The sequence below is a fragment of the Stegodyphus dumicola genome, chromosome 8 (genome assembly GCF_044657685.1).
Source record: "Stegodyphus dumicola isolate Sdum_Otavi_A_Nest chromosome 8, ASM4465768v1".
Classification (NCBI taxonomy): Eukaryota; Metazoa; Arthropoda; class Arachnida; order Araneae; family Eresidae; genus Stegodyphus; species Stegodyphus dumicola.
The window spans coordinates 73,180,591-73,193,926 of NC_140775.1; the positions used below are offsets into that span (position 1 = coordinate 73,180,591).

A 13,336-nucleotide genomic window follows, 5' to 3' on the forward strand; every position below is an offset into this window, starting at 1 on the left:
TAAATTTTCCATCATTACCCTTAACGAAAATAATTGCAGTTGAAAGTAGAACTTGTTTATTAAAAGAACTGGAAATATTCAGCGCAGTACCGTTAATGGATTTTGCTTGGTTGGTTTCATTAGTGTCACTAACCTTTTGGCTGTTTGCCATTGGAATAAATGTATCAGCATTTGGAGAAAGATTACTGCTTAATTTATTAGTCTTGTTTGTGATCTGATTCGATGTGCCATTTGCTTTATCGAAATTTTCTTCATTTCGATCAAAATGTATGAGCGAATTGTGAAATTTCTGACATTTTCTGCATGTATTAGAACTTTTACAGTCCTTGATTGTGTGGACCGAAGATAAACAATTGAAACAAATTTTTTTTTTTGTCTTTACAAATTCAAATCGTTTCTTGACTGTTAGATTTAAGAATTGCGCACATTTCAACAATAAATGATCAGCTTTACAATAAGGACAATTTTTTGAATTTTCCGAAAGTGATGTAAGAGCTTTGGTATTAAATGAACGTTTCGATTCCCCATGCGGAGGTTTGTAATGTGATAGGGTGCGAGCGTGTTCCTTCAAAAAACATGTCAGTTGTTTAACCGTTCCTATCTCGTCTTTTTTAAGTGACCTTTCCCACCAACACCGAGTATTTCTATCCAACTTTTCAACTAATAAATAAACAATTAACGTGTCTGAAAATTCTTCCACCTTTTGCTCCAATGCTTCCAAGGATCGTAAACATTCATGCACCTTATCGATAAATTTTAAAAGTGACGAAGTAGAATCACTCGTTTGAGGTATAGAAATTAATTTCTTTATGATAGAATTGATCAAATCTTTTTTGTTGCAATAGCGATCAACCAACAGATTCCACGCTATGTCATAATTCGAATCTGAAATTGGAATGGACTGAATAATATTTAAAGCGTCTGCCTTACACGAACTCTTTAAATATTGCAATTTTTGCGCATTAGTTAATTTGCTATTTTTATGCACAGCTACGGAAAATAAATCCTCAAATTCAATCCATTCTTCGATTTTCCCACTAAATACTGGAAGAGACAATTTAGGCAATTTTATATCCGAAACAATTATGTCTTTACTCGAACCGTTTTCATTTGAGCAGCTATTCCTTTGAGAACGGATCTCAGAAATTTTTCTTTTAATTTTCAAATGAATTTCATCGAGATTATCTACTACATTTTCCTTTTCCTTAATGAATTCGTCAGTGTCCTTTTCTTCACAATGTGCAAATAAAGAATCGGAAATGTTACTTAATTCCTTTTTAAATTCTAATATTTTTGATTCGTATAACTCCAATAAGGAAATATCTGCTTCATCCACTGTAGAATTTACCTTATTTTCAAACTTTCTGATACTGCATTTTAAACTCTTTTTGTTTGCTTTAATTGCTTTCAATTCACTCATCATGAACAAATAAATAATTTATCACTTACCGTGATTGCAGATTTCTCGACAGCAACACCGGAAATGAACGATGACACAGTATCCAATCTTAATTGCGTAATCCACACGAAAACGAAAACATTCCAAACACTCTATATGAAGTTATCCGTAATACAACCAAACGAAAGTATTACAAATGTTCTAAAAAGTTAATTTTAGCAACGATATCTTTTACCTGTGGCTCGGCGGGCCATAAAGAGTTCATGCGATGCGTGCGTTGTTATACAACAATTTCAAATTAACTAGAAGTGGACTAAATATTTTATTCGACAGATTAGTATTAAATATTTTATTTTTATAAGTACTAAATATTTTATTCGACAGCTTTAATCAAATGCGTGCCATCTTTCAAGCGATGACTTACTACTCACAACAACAGCAATAAAAAAAAAAAATCTGAGTAAGCGTTTACAGGGTTGCTGTAATGAACATCTGCGCCATGCAAGGCGCCAAGAAGAGAAAAAATGACGTAATCTTACAGTTAAATAGTCTTAATGACTTAACAGATAGTAAAACTAAAACTCATTAATAAAGGAAACATGGCACAATTGTTCTGATATTCCAGTTCTGACGTTCTTTGCGCCAATTAAAGGGATCTCTCTTTTGCTGTGAAGACAGTAAATCTCATACTTTTGACTTTCTGGCATACAAACTTTTTCACTAAGTTTTTTTTTTTTTTTAAAAAAACAATTCCAGCAACAGCTGCAAGCCCTGAACTTAACTGTCAAGCAGTAAACTCCAGATTATGACGGGCAGTTATTGCCAGATATTGATTTTGAGCAGTCGATATTCGCTTAAAGATTTTGTCCAGACCTTACAACAGTCTTGAAATTCCTTTCATATCGTAGAGGCAATCTTGAAATATTCACACATTTCACATCTTTCATTTTGTCTGACCTGCTTCTAAACGACCGATTATTCGTCACATCACAGATTCTTCCAATGATAACTTCGAAACCACAACAAACCGTTCTGAATTCTTACGCACGAAATAAATGCTGTATTACAGAAGTTCACTTTGTGCAAAGGGCTTGATTTACCGTCAGATGACGTAACTGCTTGATTTGCATATGAGAAACCGATTGGCCGTTTTTGATTGGATGGTGTTAGTTATGCTTTTCTTTCACACATTATATGTAAAAATGAATTACATCGATTGAATATTTCATGGAATATCATTATTTTCGTGCATGTAAAGACACATCTGGATAAGAGTGTATCTTACACATAGTAAAATTAGAAAAATATAGCGTTTCAGATAAAATTTCAAAATACTAGCAAATCGCAAGTTATAAAGTTTGAAATTTTCTCAGTATTACTATCTTTCCTTGCAGTCGAAAGCCTCCAAGTTTGGTAGTTATCTTTTTTTTTCTTTTTTTAACCTTGCTTATTCTTTGTTCATACCACTCAAATATTCCTGTTTTCGACACTGTATTGTCCAAATGTTTTTATAATTTTTAGGCGGATTTCCTAACTTTCAATAAACTCTTCGCTGTTCACCCATGTTTGGACAGGTCAATTAAAAGCCCTATTTCGTTTTCGTAAATAAAAGAATATAAAATAATGGCATGATGTTCATTCCAAATTAACTTAGAAATCCAAAATCATGGAATAGTTAAACTATCAATCACTTAAATGTGTAACAATTTTATGAAAATATTCCTGTATTGCTGGATAAAGTATGTCTCATCTCGTTAACTATCCTACTACAAATTATTGCCAATAATTCTGCTTTCTTAAATCTAAATCCCACTTGCAGTCCCACTGCCGTCTAATGCTCCAAATAAAGGGAAGGGGGTATTGCTCAAAAGGTAAAAAGCTTTATCACTGCTTTAGACTTACACAATTACATTCAATAATAGACGAAATGCGGCATATATCACTTGGAACATTCGTAAAGTTCTTTAATACCTTCGTAGAAATTAACCGTTCAGATTTTCTTCTCAAAACGGTACCTTTTAGATTGATATTTCTCTTTAGAGAACACAAAGCAATCCGCATATGCCAAACCTGACGATAAACAGATGATAACTAAGTCTAACAACGAAAATCAGCGTTATATTTTCAAATTTTCACAGGACTCGTTTCGATGGTTTTACCGAACCACCATCCTCAGCTGCAAAATTGCAAATGAACAAGATAGGATATAACGATTAGATAAGATAAGAAAGCCTGGACAATAAAAAGCAAATTGCGCCATCTGTTGACGAAACCAGAGCTAAAAAATAATTTCTTTAAAGGCCGAAAGCAAAGATGGATTGGAATTAGGATCATTAACTAGAAGAGAAATATTTTTTTGAATGTGAAATGCCTCTAGAAAATCCAGTTCTCCAATGGAAGATGTTTTTTGAATAATTTTGGCAGCAGAAAAATTGAAAGTGTGATTTTCGGACCAACAATGTTGAGCAACAGAAGATTTCTGTGTTTCCTTTTTTCTAACATATGCCTCATGTTCCTTGACGCGAAATTTTAAGGCTTTCTTAGTTTGGCCAATGTAAACTAATTGACAGATGATAACTAATTGATGGTAGATGCAATGTGAGATGAAATTTTTTTCCATCTTCCTTGTAAAGTTGTTCAAACAATAACACGCAGTTATCAGCAGCGTAAAACCAAAATAAAGAAAATAATAATAATAATCAGAACCTCGATCTATCGTTCGACCAATGATCTTTTTTCTGCATATATCGTTCGCCATTTTCGGTTCCAGATGAAGATGAATATTTATTCCTACATTCATCTTTCCTTGAAGCATCGTTTTACCACGGTAAACATTTGTAAATCATGTTCCTGACACTGCATTTCTCGCAAAATCGTTTAGAGAAAAATTAATGTGAAGCGGAATATATACTTATTACTTGCGTTACTTGCAATAGTCACTATAAATCTGGAAATTAAATAATGCACTTGGCGTATGATCCTCCGCTTCCAAGTTATTATATATTTCTATATGTTACTTCATTGTAAACTGCAATAAATTCATTTCTGCTACTTTCTGTTAGTTTTTAAAAGATTTTTGAATTAATTTTCAGTTTCAGTCTATATAGAATATGAATCAAAAAGATAAAAACGAACATATAAATGGTGTCGAACTTCACTGAGACTTACTAAGCTTTAAAAAATATTGAATTTTTTATGCTTAATGCAATAACCATGGAAACATTTTAAGTCTCGGAAAGTCTTATTTTCAAATGAGGTCGACTTCAGCCAATAAGCAAAAGGTAATGTACGAAATTTTTTTTGAAAAGTAGTTTTTTAATATATTGCACTCATTTTTACAGTAATGAATATTATTAATTTACACTGTGTAATAGTTTCCCAGCTTTAAATCGTTTCCCCGCATTCATCATTTTTTCCCCTTAGTTTGACTGAATAATGACAGATCTACGTTTCGCTACATTAAATTCTGTCCATAAGCAGGCGATATTTTTTTAATGATACATGTTAAATTACTGCTATTATTTAATCAGTAATTTATCACTCATCCCTTAACTTTCATGTTAAAAAAATTAAAACGAATATAATTAGTTTTATCTCATAGTAAGTTATTTTTTGGACTATATAAAATATTTTTCTTGTAGAACACATTCAGTATTCGAGCTTGCATACATGAGTTTGTTTCTTAAACGGGATCCATTTTCTTTTTCTTCCAAAACATTACCAAAAACACAGGTTTGTCTTGTACATGAGATTGTTTCATAATCCGGCCATACACATGAAAAAGTGGCTCGCTATCAAAGGTTAATATAGGGATTTAAGGAAAAATCCCTATATTATTTCGCCCATTAATAGTACCCGCGAGGATTACATTATTCAAAATTTGATGGCTCTAGAAGAACAATTAACTTTAGTTAGTTTACCCATTCAGTAGCGATGTGCTACAGTTTTGAAGATAAACACAATACAGGATGAGTCAGAAATATGACTACATGTTTGAAGTAATGTAATGTGTAATTGTATACTGCCTATAGCAGAAATTTACAACTGCAACATAGGTTCTGATGTTTGCAAGCACCCATCTTCAACTCCTTGGTGCCCACTTAATTCTGGACAATGATATGGCTCATAACTGATCATTCGGAATGATCATGAGGCCGTGGAACTGGAGACATGAATTTAATGCAGCACTGTTGCCATCGACTGTAGAAAAGAGAAGGAAACGAATGTTTACAATGTCAAACACTCCGAAACAGAATTCTCCTCAAAGGGCAGGAAACGTTCGAAATACCCAAAAGTCTTAGTTTGTTTTGTACATACAAAAATCAATCCAAAATAACAGCAATTGAAAATTGAGAAATGCAAATTCTGCTAATCTAAAATATCAACAGAATATCACTGACCAATTCCAGGACTCTATTCTGTTACAATTTGCTAAGAAATCAAGTAGTCTCAATCATGATCCTTTCTCTAATATACATCAAAAATGTTGTTGTCAGCAAGATACTTGATAACAAGAAAAGTGGGCAGCCGATTCATTTTTGGTGAAATAAAAGGAACGAAACTGAGATTTAAATTTTTTAAAGTGACCTACATTCCGTGACTATTCTGACCTTGATCTGCCTGGAAGGAAGTTTCGGTTGACCTCTGTCTACTTTCTTGGAAAGAAGAATTACTCACTCTAATGAAGTGCAAGCTGTGGGTGTCAAGGGTTTCACACGCCCCTAAATATTTAAGAAACCGTCAGAGGCCAAATTATGTTAAAGTCTGTTGGTTTCTTGCCTTTCCTTTTCAGTTCTGTAACAGATTAAAAATATAACACATTCCAACAAGGAAATTAATGACTGTATGTTTTGTGCATTTACCATCGATAAACAGATTTCATACTCGGCAAACAAAGTAGTGAGATAAAAATATGTAAAATTATGTCATTTGATTAATCTCTTCGCGTTTATACAACAGAAACCAGCAGGGGGGACATTAAAAATTTAAATTAATAACGAATATATCCTTGCATAACATTCATAGCCTAACAGCATTTTAAACGTAAACCAATAAATTTAGAACAAATGTCAAATCAATTTTTAGTTAAAAAACGTATAAATCAAAGAGCTGTTTCCACCAAGGTCAGTAGACGAACAACGTTAGGCTCTTCCCTTATGGAGCTTATAAGAATTCCTGTTATAAGAAATCAATTAACTAATTTTTTATAAGGCTCATGTCTTCCTATTACTGACGTCGGTTACTTACACAAGTGGGAGATAAAGACACAAAGGCCGTAGTTGCTTTGAAGAAACTATAAACATGGACTTTATAAGAAAGAGACTAACCCAAATGCGTTTTCTCCCTCGTCTGAGGCGTTCCCGGCTGTCACCTTGATCACATCCGAAGGAGTAGGGACGACTTGCAGAAATTTAACAGTGGTTGCCCATTGCAGCGTGTATAATTGTCAAGAAAAAACTGATTGTAGCGCCTCATTTCACAAATTAGAATTTCTCCATATTTTTATTTTTGAAACTGAGATTGATTTTTAAAAATTTAGCATATTTATCAAGCATAATTAACGTTCCAAATAATTATAAAGCTATTGCATGCTTTCAGGGCTGGATATTTTTTAAGCTTTTCCTATGCTGTAAGGAAATTTGTAACTACTTCTTTTAAAAAATAATATTTTAAATCTAAACTAATAGAAAATTTCAAACAAGCAATTTTCGCTTGCAATTTTTATGCTTTTTATTGGTGTAAATAAGTAAAAAATACTAAAATATTTAAAAACGAATTTTTGAAAGTTTTGTTTAAAATTCAAAATTGTGCTGCTTTTTTAAAATTATTGATGATTATTATAGCACAATTTCTATAAAGGAATTTTATTTCAATTATATTTCATGATATACCATAGTGATAAACACTTTTGATTCCTTAATAATTTTTATACATTTAATTCTAATATTAAAATTGTATTTAACCGTAATAATTAACTTTGCTTGTATTTTATAGCGACTATTTTTTTAATTTATTTTTAGTTCTGCATAAGATTTTTTTTAATTTACTGTTAATTTAATTTATTAGCTCAAAGGGGCGGTAGCCTAGAAAGGCTGTTAGTTTCGAAGCGGCATTTTGCGCTGTTTTACTATAAATGTCCGAGTCTCCTTGCAAATTGTTGTTTCCAAATATTATCGCCCTGTATTATATTTAAAGAAATTAAATAATGAAGAATCTGCATGAATGTACGTTTCTCGCACTGTGATAAAAACGACAGTATCTAGAGCCATCAAATTTTGAATAATGTAATCCTCCACCCGAACATGGCCATCTGGACGGCTGAATTTCGAATTTGTTTTAATCTATTTCATATTTTGTAAAACTTTAATGAATTTTTGATTAACAAACTCAACGAGTTCAGAGAGAGCACTGTACGGAAAATAACAGTTTTATCTCCAGTGCGGAAATTCTAAAGACATGCTGTTTTCAAACGTATGTGGTTTACGGGCGAAGAACATGATATTCAATAAATATAGGTAACACACAAGACGTTAAAAAAAGGTTCCTTTTGGGCATAATATAAAATCTGAGTGCTTCTAGATTTTATTTTACCTTTTCTTTTCCCCTTCATTACGCTCAGAAAATTTTATGCTCCGAATTTTATAAATTACTAAAATAAATATTCCACTTTAATGTTAATAAGTTAATGATGATATAATCAAATAAATGATCGTTTTGTAATGCTATTATAGTTTTGAAAATCACTGCCTGAAAATGGTCATTAAATTTTTTTTAAAAAGTTATCAGATCTTGTTTAATTTTACCTTATTTATTTCAAAGCATCACGTAATATCAATCTTATTTCATTTTACGTTATTTGTACGCAAAATTAAGTTCATAAATTTTGTGCCTAGAGTTTTTACCGTTTTACCAAAGTAAAGATGTTTGTACATGAATTACGCGTGAAAAAAATGCGCGAAATGCAATAAAAAGTGCTTTAATGAGATATATTGAATAATATTTGGAAAAAACTGTGGCTTTCATAATCTCATCACTATACAACGTATCACATTTAATAATTAAAAAGAGTTATGTGATACAAACTCCATAGGTTTCAGTGTTAAAGTAAACCAGATCGTCCCTACTAGAGCTGGAGCAAATCGCATGTATTCGTTACCGAGTAACGGGTACATCGGTTGACTCGAAGTACCGATTCGGTACTCACAAATTCATTTCGTTACTCGCATCTGTCGTATGATGCGGTTTATTCGAATACGTATGATGCGGTTGTTATGCGAATACGAATGATGCGGTTTCTATGCGAATACGAATGATGCGGTTGCTGTTCGAATACGAATGATATATTTGCTAACAATACCCGTGTGCCACATTTTTCATTGATAATTTCGAATTTTTTTGGTTAACTCATCGGGCAAACTCTTGTTTACATTATGTGTTTTAGTTGAAATATTGTTTAGTTGTTGATATTTAAGAAAATGACCAATTTTGATAGCGTGAAGCGTTATTTTGTATTTGCTTTTCACATTTAGATTTATAGTGCATATTATGTTTGTAATTTGAAAATTTAGATGATTATTGATTTTTTTCTTGAGCGTGCCATTGGGAGATTTTATTGAGTTGAAATATTTATATACTGCATTTAGGTATTGTTTAAATAAGAATATGTAGGTTAATATAAGTTCTTTACTTCCTTGTACGAAATAAAAAGGAAGTAAGTATTGTAATCGAGAAAAATTTTTGGGTATCATATTTCAACGGAAATATCCATTTTTGACGATTACAGAATCCATGTGAATTATTTTTTTGGATGACGTCTGTACGTACAAACACAATTTTTTTTTTTTTTTTTTTTTTTTTTTCCAGAAACGGATTGTTAAATGTAATCCCATTTACTCTAAGCTGATACTTATGACTAATGATTATGACTCTAAGTTGATACTTGAAAGGGATTTCTTCGTGATGTGTAAGTACGTATATATGCATTTCGCATAACTCAAAAACGATTAGTTCTAGAACGTTGAAATTTTGTATATGTGTGAAAATAAAAAAATGGATACAATATAACAAAAATGTTGTTCTATTTAGATACAACACCTTCTGAACACGTCTGAAATTCATTCTTCTGCTCAGCATAATTCGTCTGCATAAAATAATAAATAGTATTAGAAATCAAAAGCTAAGTCGAAGAAGAAACAGTCATCTCTTCTAAACCATTTTAATTGAAGTGAACAGACGTTCGTCTTATCGTAAAGTAAACACCTATTTTTCAAACAGAGGATAAAACGGGAAAGAGGGAATTGGTGGGGGAAAGGCAGCGAACGAAATGACACTTTTTGGAGCTGGAATGAAATGAGAAAGGACGAAAAGGTACTAAGCCAATAAGACAAGGTCTGGTATTTTACTTTATAATTTAATTATTCATCATAAATTTAAGAATTATTTTAATTTTTATTTGTCTTTACATTTTTGTTAAATTTTACTTATAAGTATTTTATATTTCAGTTGCTAATTATTATGTTACTTTAATTATTCATTATTTTAATCACTATTTTTTATTATTTTAATTAATAAGTTTTTTACTAAGTAATTTTTTTATTATTTTAATTACTAATTAATGTTATTATTGTAATATTTATTTTATTTATTTATTTTTTATTTTATTTTTCCTATTTTCCTGACGGCCTTCCGTAGGCGCTTCTGACTTCTGACTTTTGTGACACAACAAAAAGAGGTGAATTATTTCCATCCAAAAATACGACGTAAAACTCCCTATCGCATAGGGCCGTATACCGATAAAATAGGCTCAGGATACGAATACCGATGGATTTTACCGAAAGTAACGAGTAACGATACGATAGTAACGAGTACTGGTTCACCGAGTAGCGAATACATACGGGTACACAATTTCTCGTTACTTCTACAGCACTAGTCCCTACTCTTTCTTGCCGACAGGTCGGTGACGCGAGCCCCGCCCACTGGGTTAGTCTATCTCTTATAAGGTCCATGACTATAAAGCAGTGACGTCACACAAAAGCAAACATTGCAGTATAGTAACCTTGGTTAATAAAAATTACTATTACTTCAGTGGCGACACATATTCGTTCCAAAACGTGTACCCAAGTGATTCAGTGGAAAAAGCGCAGCTGCATCTTCAATAATTAGAAAATAACGCTGCGTGGAAACTTCTACACTCATTTCTTTATGAAATCAGAGCAAAAAATTTGCCACGTAGCTTACTTTTTAATGGAATAATACCACAATAAGTTTTTTCCTACCCTTCCTCCGTTTATTTTAGACCATATACTCTCTCCAGTATATTTGTTCTAAAATATATCATTTTACGTTTTGAATCTTAAATTTCTGAGGACTAACTCTTTAACTGGTGAAAATGTGAAACTTCAAGGGAACCTGAAGAGTTCGACTGTAATACGAAGTCTTCGAATTAATTTTTTCTTTCTTAATTTAAGCAACTTTTGTAATTGCAGTTACGACCACTAGTCGGAGCTGTAACTTGAAATCCTGAAGATATTGTTCCGGTCTTGAATTATCACTGTAAAAAGTCATCAGCATAATGCTGAGCTGCTATGAAACAGTACTATTCCTAACTTGGAAGAAAGGCAAGCAGAAGACTTCGTGACATTCAGACAGGTAACAGGTGACGGAGGACGGGGATGCCTGGCGTATAACATAGGTAAATATGTCCCACCTCCTCCACTATCTCGAAGAAGCAACTCGCTGGAGCCCCGTGAGGCTGCACCGGGAGTTTACATGGCCATACAGGGGCTAGAAGTCGAGTAGTTTTTACATAGGACGTTGTTAATAACACAAAGTAACTTAAAAAGAATATAAAGGATAGCATTAAAACACTAAAACACTCATATAAGCTGAAACACATAGATATACAAAATTAAACGTAAAAGCATAAAAACACACTCGTAATTACGTAACATAAAGACATAAAAACACACACGAGAATACATATCATGACACATAGAATACATATGGAAACACCGTCCTCCACTATCTCGAAGAAGCAACTCGCTGGAGCCCCGTGAGGCTGCACCGGGAGTTTACATGGCCATACAGGGGCTAGAAGTCGAGTAGTTTTTACATAGGACGTTGTTAATACCTTGTGCCCCCGAGTGCACGCTACAACTAGCGGTGCACTCGGGGACACAAGAGCACGGCTCCCGACTCTTCGGTTCAGTCGTTCCCGGAGCTCAACACGCTCTCTCGACGATGCACTAACCGCGATACACTAAGAGACTCCTTCGGTGCACTCGACGACCACTCGGCAATCGCTGCCCGGCTGTCAACTCGATCGACTCCGCAGGGATTGACTTGCTAGACGAGACACCAACTCGATAATGACTAACTCGCACTCTAGACGAGGCACAGAGACACTAACTGACTGCGGAACCAGCAGGGTTTATATAGCTTTCGGCTTGTGTTCGAGAACATTCTGGGCTAAACCGGTAAGAATTCGTTCCAGAAGGTTCTCCAACCGTCCATGGTATATCGCCAATTTTGTCGCCAAATGGGCGATTTCTCGCCAAATTTCTCGTAACTCTGCCTTTCCTTGCCATTTTATGTGCGTTAATTAAACATTTACTAAACTATTTATAAATGCATTTGGAAAGATAGGATTTATTCATTTCTAAACTCCTATGAATGTTACTCTGAAGAAATTTTGTTTTTAAATATATCTAAATTTATAAATGATTATAAATATTATCTAAATATATAATAACTTTATAGGGTGAAACGGTAGCACACTCAGCGCATATTCGAGAGGTCAAGGTTCAAATCCCGGCTGGGGCATTACTCATTTTTCACGTTATCTCCTGCTTCAAAATAACCTAATGACTCTACATCCTTAGCATTTCATTGTAAACATAAATTGAAATTCTGTTGACAAATATGTTTGTAAAACTATTTTAAGCAAGAACTGTTCGTCTAGAAAGAAATCTGTTGAAAGGTGTTATAAGGTGTTGTTATCAGGTTCTGTGTTCCTCCTTACTTGCTTAGGGAACATTGACTGTCCTGACTCGGAACAGGGAGCTTACTAAAGCTATGTTCAATAAATTTAGGAAGTAGACAATAGTAGTAGGCAGAGTAATTCGTGCGGCGGAAGTGACGTCACATTCTAATGTAATTAACGAAAACTTATGAAAATGTTTCATTCAAATTAGATTTCTGAGCAAATTGCTCTGGATAAAGTATAGCATTTAATCCCTTTCTTCAGAATGAAATGTTGTTTAAAAATGTATTCTTTTCACACACTTAAGGACTCTGAAATATTGTAGAAAAAATATATATATACATATTTACGAAGTAATTACAAAATGTTTACTCTGATCATGTCAAAACCCATTGATCTTAATGGCAAGTCACTGAATGTTTTGATTTCTACGAGGGGTGCGCCACTGCTTCAAAGCTGTGCATGAGAAAAAACAATTAGAGCCTCTCCTCTTGCTATAAGGCATTTCTTCCGCCTTCTTAGCATGCCTTCATAGTGCAGTGGTCAGCACATTCGGCGCTTATTCGAAAGGTCCGCGGTTCGAGTCCCGGCGAGGGCATTGCTCATTTTTCATCTCTCCTGTTTTCAAAAATACCTAATGTCTCTACAGTGGCGTTCGAACCAAAAAAAAAAAAAGAGGTGGTGCATGATGATTCTTCACCACCAGGATTTGGCGATTGGGTCCCCTAATCTCCAGTCGCCCTTTAAAAGCGGGCGTATATAAGGTATTTCTCCCGCTTTCTTAAAATGTCATCGTGGTGTAGTAGTCAGCACACTCGGCGCGTATTCGAGTGGTCCGAGGTTCGAGTGCCGGCCAGGGCGTTGCTCATTTTTTCATCTCTCTTGCTTTCAAAAATACCTATACTTCCTGCCTCCATGGTCTCCACTGCTTCAAAGCAGTGCATGGGGAAAGCCAG

General features: G+C 33.7%; 1 non-coding gene across 1 annotated transcript; it reads left to right on the forward strand.

Annotated features, from left to right (window-relative positions):
* Window positions 1-12,905: 12,905 nt before the first annotated feature.
* Window positions 12,906-12,978, forward strand: TRNAK-CUU (transfer RNA lysine (anticodon CUU)). The gene has a single exon. It is a non-coding gene; the product is annotated as a tRNA-Lys (tRNA).
* The last annotated feature ends 358 nt before the right edge of the window (window positions 12,979-13,336 follow it).